This window comes from Anomaloglossus baeobatrachus, unplaced genomic scaffold, assembly GCF_048569485.1.
Source record: "Anomaloglossus baeobatrachus isolate aAnoBae1 unplaced genomic scaffold, aAnoBae1.hap1 Scaffold_3555, whole genome shotgun sequence".
In the NCBI taxonomy this organism is placed as follows: Eukaryota; Metazoa; Chordata; class Amphibia; order Anura; family Aromobatidae; genus Anomaloglossus; species Anomaloglossus baeobatrachus.
Genome location: NW_027442913.1, coordinates 1 through 15285, shown reverse-complemented (window position 1 = coordinate 15285; position 15285 = coordinate 1). Strand labels below are relative to the sequence as shown.

The 15285-nt window shown below is 61.7% G+C and overlaps 14 non-coding genes across 14 annotated transcripts; all 14 read right to left on the bottom strand.

Moving 5' to 3' along the window:
• Positions 1-535: 535 nt before the first annotated feature.
• LOC142272774 (U1 spliceosomal RNA) lies at positions 536-699 on the bottom strand. Its single transcript, XR_012737580.1, has one exon. It is a non-coding gene; the product is annotated as a U1 spliceosomal RNA (small nuclear RNA).
• Positions 700-1609: 910 nt separating this feature from the next.
• Positions 1610-1773, bottom strand: LOC142272773 (U1 spliceosomal RNA). The gene has a single exon (XR_012737579.1). It is a non-coding gene; the product is annotated as a U1 spliceosomal RNA (small nuclear RNA).
• A 969-nt stretch (positions 1774-2742) lies between these two features.
• LOC142272772 (U1 spliceosomal RNA) lies at positions 2743-2906 on the bottom strand. The gene has a single exon (XR_012737578.1). It is a non-coding gene; the product is annotated as a U1 spliceosomal RNA (small nuclear RNA).
• Positions 2907-3812: 906 nt separating this feature from the next.
• Positions 3813-3976, bottom strand: LOC142272771 (U1 spliceosomal RNA). The gene has a single exon (XR_012737576.1). It is a non-coding gene; the product is annotated as a U1 spliceosomal RNA (small nuclear RNA).
• A 935-nt stretch (positions 3977-4911) lies between these two features.
• LOC142272770 (U1 spliceosomal RNA) lies at positions 4912-5075 on the bottom strand. The gene has a single exon (XR_012737575.1). It is a non-coding gene; the product is annotated as a U1 spliceosomal RNA (small nuclear RNA).
• Positions 5076-5976: 901 nt separating this feature from the next.
• Positions 5977-6140, bottom strand: LOC142272769 (U1 spliceosomal RNA). Its single transcript, XR_012737574.1, has one exon. It is a non-coding gene; the product is annotated as a U1 spliceosomal RNA (small nuclear RNA).
• Positions 6141-7061: 921 nt separating this feature from the next.
• Positions 7062-7225, bottom strand: LOC142272766 (U1 spliceosomal RNA). Its single transcript, XR_012737572.1, has one exon. It is a non-coding gene; the product is annotated as a U1 spliceosomal RNA (small nuclear RNA).
• An 895-nt stretch (positions 7226-8120) lies between these two features.
• LOC142272754 (U1 spliceosomal RNA) lies at positions 8121-8284 on the bottom strand. The gene has a single exon (XR_012737561.1). It is a non-coding gene; the product is annotated as a U1 spliceosomal RNA (small nuclear RNA).
• Positions 8285-9189: 905 nt separating this feature from the next.
• On the bottom strand, positions 9190-9353 carry LOC142272768 (U1 spliceosomal RNA). Its single transcript, XR_012737573.1, has one exon. It is a non-coding gene; the product is annotated as a U1 spliceosomal RNA (small nuclear RNA).
• An 891-nt stretch (positions 9354-10244) lies between these two features.
• LOC142272814 (U1 spliceosomal RNA) lies at positions 10245-10408 on the bottom strand. The gene has a single exon (XR_012737616.1). It is a non-coding gene; the product is annotated as a U1 spliceosomal RNA (small nuclear RNA).
• Positions 10409-11313: 905 nt separating this feature from the next.
• On the bottom strand, positions 11314-11477 carry LOC142272802 (U1 spliceosomal RNA). The gene has a single exon (XR_012737605.1). It is a non-coding gene; the product is annotated as a U1 spliceosomal RNA (small nuclear RNA).
• Positions 11478-12382: 905 nt separating this feature from the next.
• LOC142272790 (U1 spliceosomal RNA) lies at positions 12383-12546 on the bottom strand. Its single transcript, XR_012737594.1, has one exon. It is a non-coding gene; the product is annotated as a U1 spliceosomal RNA (small nuclear RNA).
• Positions 12547-13448: 902 nt separating this feature from the next.
• Positions 13449-13612, bottom strand: LOC142272748 (U1 spliceosomal RNA). Its single transcript, XR_012737555.1, has one exon. It is a non-coding gene; the product is annotated as a U1 spliceosomal RNA (small nuclear RNA).
• Positions 13613-14542: 930 nt separating this feature from the next.
• Positions 14543-14706, bottom strand: LOC142272777 (U1 spliceosomal RNA). The gene has a single exon (XR_012737583.1). It is a non-coding gene; the product is annotated as a U1 spliceosomal RNA (small nuclear RNA).
• Between the last annotated feature and the right edge of the window lie 579 nt (positions 14707-15285).

Below are 15285 nucleotides of genomic sequence, written 5' to 3'. Positions count from 1 at the left end.
GCCGCAAAAAAGGGCCCGGCCGTGCACTTCCTGCTGCTGCAGCCGCAAGTGCCATCTTTGGAGCGTGCCCGCTGGCGCTCGCTACAAAGCTCCCCTCCCGGCTGAACCAAAGGCCAATTCCTGTCACTACACCAGCGGAGGCATCCACAGCCAGCGGGCCCAGGGGGAACTCGGCCGGTGTGTCCAAAGCAGCCAAGCAAAGATATCAGGACGCCAAATCAAGAGTTAAGGGTTTAAACGGAGAGAGGAAAACGAAAAAACAAAGACCAAGGAAGGAACCCCCCCCTCCCCTCCCCTCCCCTCCCCTCCTCTCTTTTAAAAAAGGCTCACAACAAATCCCAGATACCAAAAGCCAGCAGCAAAGCGAGCGGCTTCCCTTTGGCAGCTTCTAGATGGGGCCACAAGGGGGCACCAACAGGCTGTGCTTGCTTGAGAGTCCCTCGCAGCAGGCAGCAAAAGGAGACTCGCACACCTGTTGGCTCGTGGAGCCCCCCAAGCAGCAGCGTGTATCTGTCTATCTTTGACCAGAGCAAATCAGGGGAAAGCGCGAACGCAGTCCCCCACTACCACAAATTATGCAGTCGAGTTTCCCGCATTTGGGGAAATCGCAGGGGTCAGCACACCCGGAGTGCAATGGATGAGCCTCACCCTGGGAGAACCACCTTAGTGATCATGGTATCTCCCCTGCCAGGTAAGTATGAGTTGGGAGCGCGCCGGCTCGACGGGCGCCCCTCCGGCGCAGGCCCGCTACATCGCGGAGTCTCGGGCGGTGGGGTGAGGCGGGATCCGGGGCCAAAGCCAGGCGTTCCTTCGAGAGGGTGCCACCGAGGCCAGCAGCCTGGGAGCCGGCTACACCCCTTCCATCCCCCCCATGGCAGGCCAAGCTCAAGGCGAAGGCCGTCGTCCAAGATGCACAGCAAGCCAGAGTCATTTGCATAGCGGGGCGGCGGCTTCGGAGCCCAACGTGCGTTCGACGCCTGTAAACAGGCAGAAGGCTGCAGCTCCGGCTGCTCGCTCAGGGCGGCAGGAAGAGGCCCGGCGTCGGAGGCTCAACGTCGGCAGCCCCACCAGGCGGCCGCAAAAAAGGGCCCGGCCGTGCACTTCCTGCTGCTGCAGCCGCAAGTGCCATCTTTGGAGCGTGCCCGCTGGCGCTCGCTACAAAGCTCCCCTCCCGGCTGAACCAAAGGCCAATTCCTGTCACTACACCAGCGGAGGCATCCACAGCCAGCGGGCCCAGGGGGAACTCGGCCGGTGTGTCCAAAGCAGCCAAGCAAAGATATCAGGACGCCAAATCAAGAGTTAAGGGTTTAAACGGAGAGAGGAAAACGAAAAAACAAAGACCAAGGAAGGAACCCCCCCCTCCCCTCCCCTCCCCTCCCCTCCTCTCTTTTAAAAAAGGCTCACAACAAATCCCAGATACCAAAAGCCAGCAGCAAAGCGAGCGGCTTCCCTTTGGCAGCTTCTAGATGGGGCCACAAGGGGGCACCAACAGGCTGTGCTTGCTTGAGAGTCCCTCGCAGCAGGCAGCAAAAGGAGACTCGCACACCTGTTGGCTCGTGGAGCCCCCCAAGCAGCAGCGTGTATCTGTCTATCTTTGACCAGAGCAAATCAGGGGAAAGCGCGAACGCAGTCCCCCACTACCACAAATTATGCAGTCGAGTTTCCCGCATTTGGGGAAATCGCAGGGGTCAGCACACCCGGAGTGCAATGGATGAGCCTCACCCTGGGAGAACCACCTTAGTGATCATGGTATCTCCCCTGCCAGGTAAGTATGAGTTGGGAGCGCGCCGGCTCGACGGGCGCCCCTCCGGCGCAGGCCCGCTACATCGCGGAGTCTCGGGCGGTGGGGTGAGGCGGGATCCGGGGCCAAAGCCAGGCGTTCCTTCGAGAGGGTGCCACCGAGGCCAGCAGCCTGGGAGCCGGCTACACCCCTTCCATCCCCCCCATGGCAGGCCAAGCTCAAGGCGAAGGCCGTCGTCCAAGATGCACAGCAAGCCAGAGTCATTTGCATAGCGGGGCGGCGGCTTCGGAGCCCAACGTGCGTTCGACGCCTGTAAACAGGCAGAAGGCTGCAGCTCCGGCTGCTCGCTCAGGGCGGCAGGAAGAGGCCCGGCGTCGGAGGCTCAACGTCGGCAGCCCCACCAGGCGGCCGCAAAAAAGGGCCCGGCCGTGCACTTCCTGCTGCTGCAGCCGCAAGTGCCATCTTTGGAGCGTGCCCGCTGGCGCTCGCTACAAAGCTCCCCTCCCGCTGAACCAAAGGCCAATTCCTGTCACTACACCAGCGGAGGCATCCACAGCCAGCGGGCCCAGGGGGAACTCGGCCGGTGTGTCCAAAGCAGCCAAGCAAAGATATCAGGACGCCAAATCAAGAGTTAAGGGTTTAAACGGAGAGAGGAAAACGAAAAAACAAAGACCAAGGAAGGAACCCCCCCCTCCCCTCCCCTCCCCTCCCCTCCCCTCCCCTCCCCTCCCCTCCCCTCCCCTCCCCTCCCCTCCCCTCCCCTCCCCTCCCCTCCTCTCTTTTAAAAAAGGCTCACAACAAATCCCAGATACCAAAAGCCAGCAGCAAAGCGAGCGGCTTCCCTTTGGCAGCTTCTAGATGGGGCCACAAGGGGGCACCAACAGGCTGTGCTTGCTTGAGAGTCCCTCGCAGCAGGCAGCAAAAGGAGACTCGCACACCTGTTGGCTCGTGGAGCCCCCCAAGCAGCAGCGTGTATCTGTCTATCTTTGACCAGAGCAAATCAGGGGAAAGCGCGAACGCAGTCCCCCACTACCACAAATTATGCAGTCGAGTTTCCCGCATTTGGGGAAATCGCAGGGGTCAGCACACCCGGAGTGCAATGGATGAGCCTCACCCTGGGAGAACCACCTTAGTGATCATGGTATCTCCCCTGCCAGGTAAGTATGAGTTGGGAGCGCGCCGGCTCGACGGGCGCCCCTCCGGCGCAGGCCCGCTACATCGCGGAGTCTCGGGCGGTGGGGTGAGGCGGGATCCGGGGCCAAAGCCAGGCGTTCCTTCGAGAGGGTGCCACCGAGGCCAGCAGCCTGGGAGCCGGCTACACCCCTTCCATCCCCCCCATGGCAGGCCAAGCTCAAGGCGAAGGCCGTCGTCCAAGATGCACAGCAAGCCAGAGTCATTTGCATAGCGGGGCGGCGGCTTCGGAGCCCAACGTGCGTTCGACGCCTGTAAACAGGCAGAAGGCTGCAGCTCCGGCTGCTCGCTCAGGGCGGCAGGAAGAGGCCCGGCGTCGGAGGCTCAACGTCGGCAGCCCCACCAGGCGGCCGCAAAAAAGGGCCCGGCCGTGCACTTCCTGCTGCTGCAGCCGCAAGTGCCATCTTTGGAGCGTGCCCGCTGGCGCTCGCTACAAAGCTCCCCTCCCGGCTGAACCAAAGGCCAATTCCTGTCACTACACCAGCGGAGGCATCCACAGCCAGCGGGCCCAGGGGGAACTCGGCCGGTGTGTCCAAAGCAGCCAAGCAAAGATATCAGGACGCCAAATCAAGAGTTAAGGGTTTAAACGGAGAGAGGAAAACGAAAAAACAAAGACCAAGGAAGGAACCCCCCCCCTCCCCTCCCCTCCCCTCCTCTCTTTTAAAAAAGGCTCACAACAAATCCCAGATACCAAAAGCCAGCAGCAAAGCGAGCGGCTTCCCTTTGGCAGCTTCTAGATGGGGCCACAAGGGGGCACCAACAGGCTGTGCTTGCTTGAGAGTCCCTCGCAGCAGGCAGCAAAAGGAGACTCGCACACCTGTTGGCTCGTGGAGCCCCCCAAGCAGCAGCGTGTATCTGTCTATCTTTGACCAGAGCAAATCAGGGGAAAGCGCGAACGCAGTCCCCCACTACCACAAATTATGCAGTCGAGTTTCCCGCATTTGGGGAAATCGCAGGGGTCAGCACACCCGGAGTGCAATGGATGAGCCTCACCCTGGGAGAACCACCTTAGTGATCATGGTATCTCCCCTGCCAGGTAAGTATGAGTTGGGAGCGCGCCGGCTCGACGGGCGCCCCTCCGGCGCAGGCCCGCTACATCGCGGAGTCTCGGGCGGTGGGGTGAGGCGGGATCCGGGGCCAAAGCCAGGCGTTCCTTCGAGAGGGTGCCACCGAGGCCAGCAGCCTGGGAGCCGGCTACACCCCTTCCATCCCCCCCATGGCAGGCCAAGCTCAAGGCGAAGGCCGTCGTCCAAGATGCACAGCAAGCCAGAGTCATTTGCATAGCGGGGCGGCGGCTTCGGAGCCCAACGTGCGTTCGACGCCTGTAAACAGGCAGAAGGCTGCAGCTCCGGCTGCTCGCTCAGGGCGGCAGGAAGAGGCCCGGCGTCGGAGGCTCAACGTCGGCAGCCCCACCAGGCGGCCGCAAAAAAGGGCCCGGCCGTGCACTTCCTGCTGCTGCAGCCGCAAGTGCCATCTTTGGAGCGTGCCCGCTGGCGCTCGCTACAAAGCTCCCCTCCCGGCTGAACCAAAGGCCAATTCCTGTCACTACACCAGCGGAGGCATCCACAGCCAGCGGGCCCAGGGGGAACTCGGCCGGTGTGTCCAAAGCAGCCAAGCAAAGATATCAGGACGCCAAATCAAGAGTTAAGGGTTTAAACGGAGAGAGGAAAACGAAAAAACAAAGACCAAGGAAGGAACCCCCCCCTCCCCTCCCCTCCCCTCCCCTCCCCTCCTTTCCCCTCCCCTCCCCTCCTCTCTTTTAAAAAAGGCTCACAACAAATCCCAGATACCAAAAGCCAGCAGCAAAGCGAGCGGCTTCCCTTTGGCAGCTTCTAGATGGGGCCACAAGGGGGCACCAACAGGCTGTGCTTGCTTGAGAGTCCCTCGCAGCAGGCAGCAAAAGGAGACTCGCACACCTGTTGGCTCGTGGAGCCCCCCAAGCAGCAGCGTGTATCTGTCTATCTTTGACCAGAGCAAATCAGGGGAAAGCGCGAACGCAGTCCCCCACTACCACAAATTATGCAGTCGAGTTTCCCGCATTTGGGGAAATCGCAGGGGTCAGCACACCCGGAGTGCAATGGATGAGCCTCACCCTGGGAGAACCACCTTAGTGATCATGGTATCTCCCCTGCCAGGTAAGTATGAGTTGGGAGCGCGCCGGCTCGACGGGCGCCCCTCCGGCGCAGGCCCGCTACATCGCGGAGTCTCGGGCGGTGGGGTGAGGCGGGATCCGGGGCCAAAGCCAGGCGTTCCTTCGAGAGGGTGCCACCGAGGCCAGCAGCCTGGGAGCCGGCTACACCCCTTCCATCCCCCCCATGGCAGGCCAAGCTCAAGGCGAAGGCCGTCGTCCAAGATGCACAGCAAGCCAGAGTCATTTGCATAGCGGGGCGGCGGCTTCGGAGCCCAACGTGCGTTCGACGCCTGTAAACAGGCAGAAGGCTGCAGCTCCGGCTGCTCGCTCAGGGCGGCAGGAAGAGGCCCGGCGTCGGAGGCTCAACGTCGGCAGCCCCACCAGGCGGCCGCAAAAAAGGGCCCGGCCGTGCACTTCCTGCTGCTGCAGCCGCAAGTGCCATCTTTGGAGCGTGCCCGCTGGCGCTCGCTACAAAGCTCCCCTCCCGGCTGAACCAAAGGCCAATTCCTGTCACTACACCAGCGGAGGCATCCACAGCCAGCGGGCCCAGGGGGAACTCGGCCGGTGTGTCCAAAGCAGCCAAGCAAAGATATCAGGACGCCAAATCAAGAGTTAAGGGTTTAAACGGAGAGAGGAAAACGAAAAAACAAAGACCAAGGAAGGAACCCCCCCCCTCCCCTCCCCTCCTCTCTTTTAAAAAAGGCTCACAACAAATCCCAGATACCAAAAGCCAGCAGCAAAGCGAGCGGCTTCCCTTTGGCAGCTTCTAGATGGGGCCACAAGGGGGCACCAACAGGCTGTGCTTGCTTGAGAGTCCCTCGCAGCAGGCAGCAAAAGGAGACTCGCACACCTGTTGGCTCGTGGAGCCCCCCAAGCAGCAGCGTGTATCTGTCTATCTTTGACCAGAGCAAATCAGGGGAAAGCGCGAACGCAGTCCCCCACTACCACAAATTATGCAGTCGAGTTTCCCGCATTTGGGGAAATCGCAGGGGTCAGCACACCCGGAGTGCAATGGATGAGCCTCACCCTGGGAGAACCACCTTAGTGATCATGGTATCTCCCCTGCCAGGTAAGTATGAGTTGGGAGCGCGCCGGCTCGACGGGCGCCCCTCCGGCGCAGGCCCGCTACATCGCGGAGTCTCGGGCGGTGGGGTGAGGCGGGATCCGGGGCCAAAGCCAGGCGTTCCTTCGAGAGGGTGCCACCGAGGCCAGCAGCCTGGGAGCCGGCTACACCCCTTCCATCCCCCCCATGGCAGGCCAAGCTCAAGGCGAAGGCCGTCGTCCAAGATGCACAGCAAGCCAGAGTCATTTGCATAGCGGGGCGGCGGCTTCGGAGCCCAACGTGCGTTCGACGCCTGTAAACAGGCAGAAGGCTGCAGCTCCGGCTGCTCGCTCAGGGCGGCAGGAAGAGGCCCGGCGTCGGAGGCTCAACGTCGGCAGCCCCACCAGGCGGCCGCAAAAAAGGGCCCGGCCGTGCACTTCCTGCTGCTGCAGCCGCAAGTGCCATCTTTGGAGCGTGCCCGCTGGCGCTCGCTACAAAGCTCCCCTCCCGGCTGAACCAAAGGCCAATTCCTGTCACTACACCAGCGGAGGCATCCACAGCCAGCGGGCCCAGGGGGAACTCGGCCGGTGTGTCCAAAGCAGCCAAGCAAAGATATCAGGACGCCAAATCAAGAGTTAAGGGTTTAAACGGAGAGAGGAAAACGAAAAAACAAAGACCAAGGAAGGAACCCCCCCCCTCCCCTCCCCTCTCCTCCCCTCCCCTCCCCTCCTCTCTTTTAAAAAAGGCTCACAACAAATCCCAGATACCAAAAGCCAGCAGCAAAGCGAGCGGCTTCCCTTTGGCAGCTTCTAGATGGGGCCACAAGGGGGCACCAACAGGCTGTGCTTGCTTGAGAGTCCCTCGCAGCAGGCAGCAAAAGGAGACTCGCACACCTGTTGGCTCGTGGAGCCCCCCAAGCAGCAGCGTGTATCTGTCTATCTTTGACCAGAGCAAATCAGGGGAAAGCGCGAACGCAGTCCCCCACTACCACAAATTATGCAGTCGAGTTTCCCGCATTTGGGGAAATCGCAGGGGTCAGCACACCCGGAGTGCAATGGATGAGCCTCACCCTGGGAGAACCACCTTAGTGATCATGGTATCTCCCCTGCCAGGTAAGTATGAGTTGGGAGCGCGCCGGCTCGACGGGCGCCCCTCCGGCGCAGGCCCGCTACATCGCGGAGTCTCGGGCGGTGGGGTGAGGCGGGATCCGGGGCCAAAGCCAGGCGTTCCTTCGAGAGGGTGCCACCGAGGCCAGCAGCCTGGGAGCCGGCTACACCCCTTCCATCCCCCCCATGGCAGGCCAAGCTCAAGGCGAAGGCCGTCGTCCAAGATGCACAGCAAGCCAGAGTCATTTGCATAGCGGGGCGGCGGCTTCGGAGCCCAACGTGCGTTCGACGCCTGTAAACAGGCAGAAGGCTGCAGCTCCGGCTGCTCGCTCAGGGCGGCAGGAAGAGGCCCGGCGTCGGAGGCTCAACGTCGGCAGCCCCACCAGGCGGCCGCAAAAAAGGGCCCGGCCGTGCACTTCCTGCTGCTGCAGCCGCAAGTGCCATCTTTGGAGCGTGCCCGCTGGCGCTCGCTACAAAGCTCCCCTCCCGGCTGAACCAAAGGCCAATTCCTGTCACTACACCAGCGGAGGCATCCACAGCCAGCGGGCCCAGGGGGAACTCGGCCGGTGTGTCCAAAGCAGCCAAGCAAAGATATCAGGACGCCAAATCAAGAGTTAAGGGTTTAAACGGAGAGAGGAAAACGAAAAAACAAAGACCAAGGAAGGAACCCCCCCCCTCCCCTCCCCTCTCCTCCCCTCCCCTCCCCTCCTCTCTTTTAAAAAAGGCTCACAACAAATCCCAGATACCAAAAGCCAGCAGCAAAGCGAGCGGCTTCCCTTTGGCAGCTTCTAGATGGGGCCACAAGGGGGCACCAACAGGCTGTGCTTGCTTGAGAGTCCCTCGCAGCAGGCAGCAAAAGGAGCCCCCCAAGCAGCAGCGTGTATCTGTCTATCTTTGACCAGAGCAAATCAGGGGAAAGCGCGAACGCAGTCCCCCACTACCACAAATTATGCAGTCGAGTTTCCCGCATTTGGGGAAATCGCAGGGGTCAGCACACCCGGAGTGCAATGGATGAGCCTCACCCTGGGAGAACCACCTTAGTGATCATGGTATCTCCCCTGCCAGGTAAGTATGAGTTGGGAGCGCGCCGGCTCGACGGGCGCCCCTCCGGCGCAGGCCCGCTACATCGCGGAGTCTCGGGCGGTGGGGTGAGGCGGGATCCGGGGCCAAAGCCAGGCGTTCCTTCGAGAGGGTGCCACCGAGGCCAGCAGCCTGGGAGCCGGCTACACCCCTTCCATCCCCCCCATGGCAGGCCAAGCTCAAGGCGAAGGCCGTCGTCCAAGATGCACAGCAAGCCAGAGTCATTTGCATAGCGGGGCGGCGGCTTCGGAGCCCAACGTGCGTTCGACGCCTGTAAACAGGCAGAAGGCTGCAGCTCCGGCTGCTCGCTCAGGGCGGCAGGAAGAGGCCCGGCGTCGGAGGCTCAACGTCGGCAGCCCCACCAGGCGGCCGCAAAAAAGGGCCCGGCCGTGCACTTCCTGCTGCTGCAGCCGCAAGTGCCATCTTTGGAGCGTGCCCGCTGGCGCTCGCTACAAAGCTCCCCTCCCGGCTGAACCAAAGGCCAATTCCTGTCACTACACCAGCGGAGGCATCCACAGCCAGCGGGCCCAGGGGGAACTCGGCCGGTGTGTCCAAAGCAGCCAAGCAAAGATATCAGGACGCCAAATCAAGAGTTAAGGGTTTAAACGGAGAGAGGAAAACGAAAAAACAAAGACCAAGGAAGGAACCCCCCCCTCCCCTCCCCTCCCCTCCTCTCTTTTAAAAAAGGCTCACAACAAATCCCAGATACCAAAAGCCAGCAGCAAAGCGAGCGGCTTCCCTTTGGCAGCTTCTAGATGGGGCCACAAGGGGGCACCAACAGGCTGTGCTTGCTTGAGAGTCCCTCACAGCAGGCAGCAAAAGGAGACTCGCACACCTGTTGGCTCGTGGAGCCCCCCAAGCAGCAGCGTGTATCTGTCTATCTTTGACCAGAGCAAATCAGGGGAAAGCGCGAACGCAGTCCCCCACTACCACAAATTATGCAGTCGAGTTTCCCGCATTTGGGGAAATCGCAGTGGTCAGCACACCCGGAGTGCAATGGATGAGCCTCACCCTGGGAGAACCACCTTAGTGATCATGGTATCTCCCCTGCCAGGTAAGTATGAGTTGGGAGCGCGCCGGCTCGACGGGCGCCCCTCCGGCGCAGGCCCGCTACATCGCGGAGTCTCGGGCGGTGGGGTGAGGCGGGATCCGGGGCCAAAGCCAGGCGTTCCTTCGAGAGGGTGCCACCGAGGCCAGCAGCCTGGGAGCCGGCTACACCCCTTCCATCCCCCCCATGGCAGGCCAAGCTCAAGGCGAAGGCCGTCGTCCAAGATGCACAGCAAGCCAGAGTCATTTGCATAGCGGGGCGGCGGCTTCGGAGCCCAACGTGCGTTCGACGCCTGTAAACAGGCAGAAGGCTGCAGCTCCGGCTGCTCGCTCAGGGCGGCAGGAAGAGGCCCGGCGTCGGAGGCTCAACGTCGGCAGCCCCACCAGGCGGCCGCAAAAAAGGGCCCGGCCGTGCACTTCCTGCTGCTGCAGCCGCAAGTGCCATCTTTGGAGCGTGCCCGCTGGCGCTCGCTACAAAGCTCCCCTCCCGGCTGAACCAAAGGCCAATTCCTGTCACTACACCAGCGGAGGCATCCACAGCCAGCGGGCCCAGGGGGAACTCGGCCGGTGTGTCCAAAGCAGCCAAGCAAAGATATCAGGACGCCAAATCAAGAGTTAAGGGTTTAAACGGAGAGAGGAAAACGAAAAAACAAAGACCAAGGAAGGAACCCCCCCCCTCCCCTCTTTTAAAAAAGGCTCACAACAAATCCCAGATACCAAAAGCCAGCAGCAAAGCGAGCGGCTTCCCTTTGGCAGCTTCTAGATGGGGCCACAAGGGGGCACCAACAGGCTGTGCTTGCTTGAGAGTCCCTCGCAGCAGGCAGCAAAAGGAGACTCGCACACCTGTTGGCTCGTGGAGCCCCCCAAGCAGCAGCGTGTATCTGTCTATCTTTGACCAGAGCAAATCAGGGGAAAGCGCGAACGCAGTCCCCCACTACCACAAATTATGCAGTCGAGTTTCCCGCATTTGGGGAAATCGCAGGGGTCAGCACACCCGGAGTGCAATGGATGAGCCTCACCCTGGGAGAACCACCTTAGTGATCATGGTATCTCCCCTGCCAGGTAAGTATGAGTTGGGAGCGCGCCGGCTCGACGGGCGCCCCTCCGGCGCAGGCCCGCTACATCGCGGAGTCTCGGGCGGTGGGGTGAGGCGGGATCCGGGGCCAAAGCCAGGCGTTCCTTCGAGAGGGTGCCAACGAGGCCAGCAGCCTGGGAGCCGGCTACACCCCTTCCATCCCCCCCATGGCAGGCCAAGCTCAAGGCGAAGGCCGTCGTCCAAGATGCACAGCAAGCCAGAGTCATTTGCATAGCGGGGCGGCGGCTTCGGAGCCCAACGTGCGTTCGACGCCTGTAAACAGGCAGAAGGCTGCAGCTCCGGCTGCTCGCTCAGGGCGGCAGGAAGAGGCCCGGCGTCGGAGGCTCAACGTCGGCAGCCCCACCAGGCGGCCGCAAAAAAGGGCCCGGCCGTGCACTTCCTGCTGCTGCAGCCGCAAGTGCCATCTTTGGAGCGTGCCCGCTGGCGCTCGCTACAAAGCTCCCCTCCCGGCTGAACCAAAGGCCAATTCCTGTCACTACACCAGCGGAGGCATCCACAGCCAGCGGGCCCAGGGGGAACTCGGCCGGTGTGTCCAAAGCAGCCAAGCAAAGATATCAGGACGCCAAATCAAGAGTTAAGGGTTTAAACGGAGAGAGGAAAACGAAAAAACAAAGACCAAGGAAGGAACCCCCCCCTCCCCTCCCCTCCCCTCCTCTCTTTTAAAAAAGGCTCACAACAAATCCCAGATACCAAAAGCCAGCAGCAAAGCGAGCGGCTTCCCTTTGGCAGCTTCTAGATGGGGCCACAAGGGGGCACCAACAGGCTGTGCTTGCTTGAGAGTCCCTCGCAGCAGGCAGCAAAAGGAGACTCGCACACCTGTTGGCTCGTGGAGCCCCCCAAGCAGCAGCGTGTATCTGTCTATCTTTGACCAGAGCAAATCAGGGGAAAGCGCGAACGCAGTCCCCCACTACCACAAATTATGCAGTCGAGTTTCCCGCATTTGGGGAAATCGCAGGGGTCAGCACACCCGGAGTGCAATGGATGAGCCTCACCCTGGGAGAACCACCTTAGTGATCATGGTATCTCCCCTGCCAGGTAAGTATGAGTTGGGAGCGCGCCGGCTCGACGGGCGCCCCTCCGGCGCAGGCCCGCTACATCGCGGAGTCTCGGGCGGTGGGGTGAGGCGGGATCCGGGGCCAAAGCCAGGCGTTCCTTCGAGAGGGTGCCACCGAGGCCAGCAGCCTGGGAGCCGGCTACACCCCTTCCATCCCCCCCATGGCAGGCCAAGCTCAAGGCGAAGGCCGTCGTCCAAGATGCACAGCAAGCCAGAGTCATTTGCATAGCGGGGCGGCGGCTTCGGAGCCCAACGGGCGTTCGACGCCTGTAAACAGGCAGAAGGCTGCAGCTCCGGCTGCTCGCTCAGGGCGGCAGGAAGAGGCCCGGCGTCGGAGGCTCAACGTCGGCAGCCCCACCAGGCGGCCGCAAAAAAGGGCCCGGCCGTGCACTTCCTGCTGCTGCAGCCGCAAGTGCCATCTTTGGAGCGTGCCCGCTGGCGCTCGCTACAAAGCTCCCCTCCCGGCTGAACCAAAGGCCAATTCCTGTCACTACACCAGCGGAGGCATCCACAGCCAGCGGGCCCAGGGGGAACTCGGCCGGTGTGTCCAAAGCAGCCAAGCAAAGATATCAGGACGCCAAATCAAGAGTTAAGGGTTTAAACGGAGAGAGGAAAACGAAAAAACAAAGACCAAGGAAGGAACCCCCCCCTCCCCTCCCCTCCCCTCCTCTCTTTTAAAAAAGGCTCACAACAAATCCCAGATACCAAAAGCCAGCAGCAAAGCGAGCGGCTTCCCTTTGGCAGCTTCTAGATGGGGCCACAAGGGGGCACCAACAGGCTGTGCTTGCTTGAGAGTCCCTCGCAGCAGGCAGCAAAAGGAGACTCGCACACCTGTTGGCTCGTGGAGCCCCCCAAGCAGCAGCGTGTATCTGTCTATCTTTGACCAGAGCAAATCAGGGGAAAGCGCGAACGCAGTCCCCCACTACCACAAATTATGCAGTCGAGTTTCCCGCATTTGGGGAAATCGCAGGGGTCAGCACACCCGGAGTGCAATGGATGAGCCTCACCCTGGGAGAACCACCTTAGTGATCATGGTATCTCCCCTGCCAGGTAAGTATGAGTTGGGAGCGCGCCGGCTCGACGGGCGCCCCTCCGGCGCAGGCCCGCTACATCGCGGAGTCTCGGGCGGTGGGGTGAGGCGGGATCCGGGGCCAAAGCCAGGCGTTCCTTCGAGAGGGTGCCACCGAGGCCAGCAGCCTGGGAGCCGGCTACACCCCTTCCATCCCCCCCATGGCAGGCCAAGCTCAAGGCGAAGGCCGTCGTCCAAGATGCACAGCAAGCCAGAGTCATTTGCATAGCGGGGCGGCGGCTTCGGAGCCCAACGTGCGTTCGACGCCTGTAAACAGGCAGAAGGCTGCAGCTCCGGCTGCTCGCTCAGGGCGGCAGGAAGAGGCCCGGCGTCGGAGGCTCAACGTCGGCAGCCCCACCAGGCGGCCGCAAAAAAGGGCCCGGCCGTGCACTTCCTGCTGCTGCAGCCGCAAGTGCCATCTTTGGAGCGTGCCCGCTGGCGCTCGCTACAAAGCTCCCCTCCCGGCTGAACCAAAGGCCAATTCCTGTCACTACACCAGCGGAGGCATCCACAGCCAGCGGGCCCAGGGGGAACTCGGCCGGTGTGTCCAAAGCAGCCAAGCAAAGATATCAGGACGCCAAATCAAGAGTTAAGGGTTTAAACGGAGAGAGGAAAACGAAAAAACAAAGACCAAGGAAGGAACCCCCCCCCCTCCCCTCCCCTCCTCTCTTTTAAAAAAGGCTCACAACAAATCCCAGATACCAAAAGCCAGCAGCAAAGCGAGCGGCTTCCCTTTGGCAGCTTCTAGATGGGGCCACAAGGGGGCACCAACAGGCTGTGCTTGCTTGAGAGTCCCTCGCAGCAGGCAGCAAAAGGAGACTCGCACACCTGTTGGCTCGTGGAGCCCCCCAAGCAGCAGCGTGTATCTGTCTATCTTTGACCAGAGCAAATCAGGGGAAAGCGCGAACGCAGTCCCCCACTACCACAAATTATGCAGTCGAGTTTCCCACATTTGGGGAAATCGCAGGGGTCAGCACACCCGGAGTGCAATGGATGAGCCTCACCCTGGGAGAACCACCTTAGTGATCATGGTATCTCCCCTGCCAGGTAAGTATGAGTTGGGAGCGCGCCGGCTCGACGGGCGCCCCTCCGGCGCAGGCCCGCTACATCGCGGAGTCTCCGGCGGTGGGGTGAGGCGGGATCCGGGGCCAAAGCCAGGCGTTCCTTCGAGAGGGTGCCACCGAGGCCAGCAGCCTGGGAGCCGGCTACACCCCTTCCATCCCCCCCATGGCAGGCCAAGCTCAAGGCGAAGGCCGTCGTCCAAGATGCACAGCAAGCCAGAGTCATTTGCATAGCGGGGCGGCGGCTTCGGAGCCCAACGTGCGTTCGACGCCTGTAAACAGGCAGAAGGCTGCAGCTCCGGCTGCTCGCTCAGGGCGGCAGGAAGAGGCCCGGCGTCGGAGGCTCAACGTCGGCAGCCCCACCAGGCGGCCGCAAAAAAGGGCCCGGCCGTGCACTTCCTGCTGCTGCAGCCGCAAGTGCCATCTTTGGAGCGTGCCCGCTGGCGCTCGCTACAAAGCTCCCCTCCCGGCTGAACCAAAGGCCAATTCCTGTCACTACACCAGCGGAGGCATCCACAGCCAGCGGGCCCAGGGGGAACTCGGCCGGTGTGTCCAAAGCAGCCAAGCAAAGATATCAGGACGCCAAATCAAGAGTTAAGGGTTTAAACGGAGAGAGGAAAACGAAAAAACAAAGACCAAGGAAGGAACCCCCCCCTCCCCTCCCCTCCCCTCCCCTCCCCTCCCCTCCCCTCCCCTCCCCTCTTTTAAAAAAGGCTCACAACAAATCCCAGATACCAAAAGCCAGCAGCAAAGCGAGCGGCTTCCCTTTGGCAGCTTCTAGATGGGGCCACAAGGGGGCACCAACAGGCTGTGCTTGCTTGAGAGTCCCTCGCAGCAGGCAGCAAAAGGAGACTCGCACACCTGTTGGCTCGTGGAGCCCCCCAAGCAGCAGCGTGTATCTGTCTATCTTTGACCAGAGCAAATCAGGGGAAAGCGCGAACGCAGTCCCCCACTACCACAAATTATGCAGTCGAGTTTCCCGCATTTGGGGAAATCGCAGGGGTCAGCACACCCGGAGTGCAATGGATGAGCCTCACCCTGGGAGAACCACCTTAGTGATCATGGTATCTCCCCTGCCAGGTAAGTATGAGTTGGGAGCGCGCCGGCTCGACGGGCGCCCCTCCGGCGCAGGCCCGCTACATCGCGGAGTCTCGGGCGGTGGGGTGAGGCGGGATCCGGGGCCAAAGCCAGGCGTTCCTTCGAGAGGGTGCCACCGAGGCCAGCAGCCTGGGAGCCGGCTACACCCCTTCCATCCCCCCCATGGCAGGCCAAGCTCAAGGCGAAGGCCGTCGTCCAAGATGCACAGCAAGCCAGAGTCATTTGCATAGCGGGGCGGCGGCTTCGGAGCCCAACGTGCGTTCGACGCCTGTAAACAGGCAGAAGGCTGCAGCTCCGGCTGCTCGCTCAGGGCGGCAGGAAGAGGCCCGGCGTCGGAGGCTCAACGTCGGCAGCCCCACCAGGCGGCCGCAAAAAAGGGCCCGGCCGTGCACTTCCTGCTGCTGCAGCCGCAAGTGCCATCTTTGGAGCGTGCCCGCTGGCGCTCGCTACAAAGCTCCCCTCCCGGCTGAACCAAAGGCCAATTCCTGTCACTACACCAGCGGAGGCATCCACAGCCAGCGGGCCCAGGGGGAACTCGGCCGGTGTGTCCAAAGCAGCCAAGCAAAGAT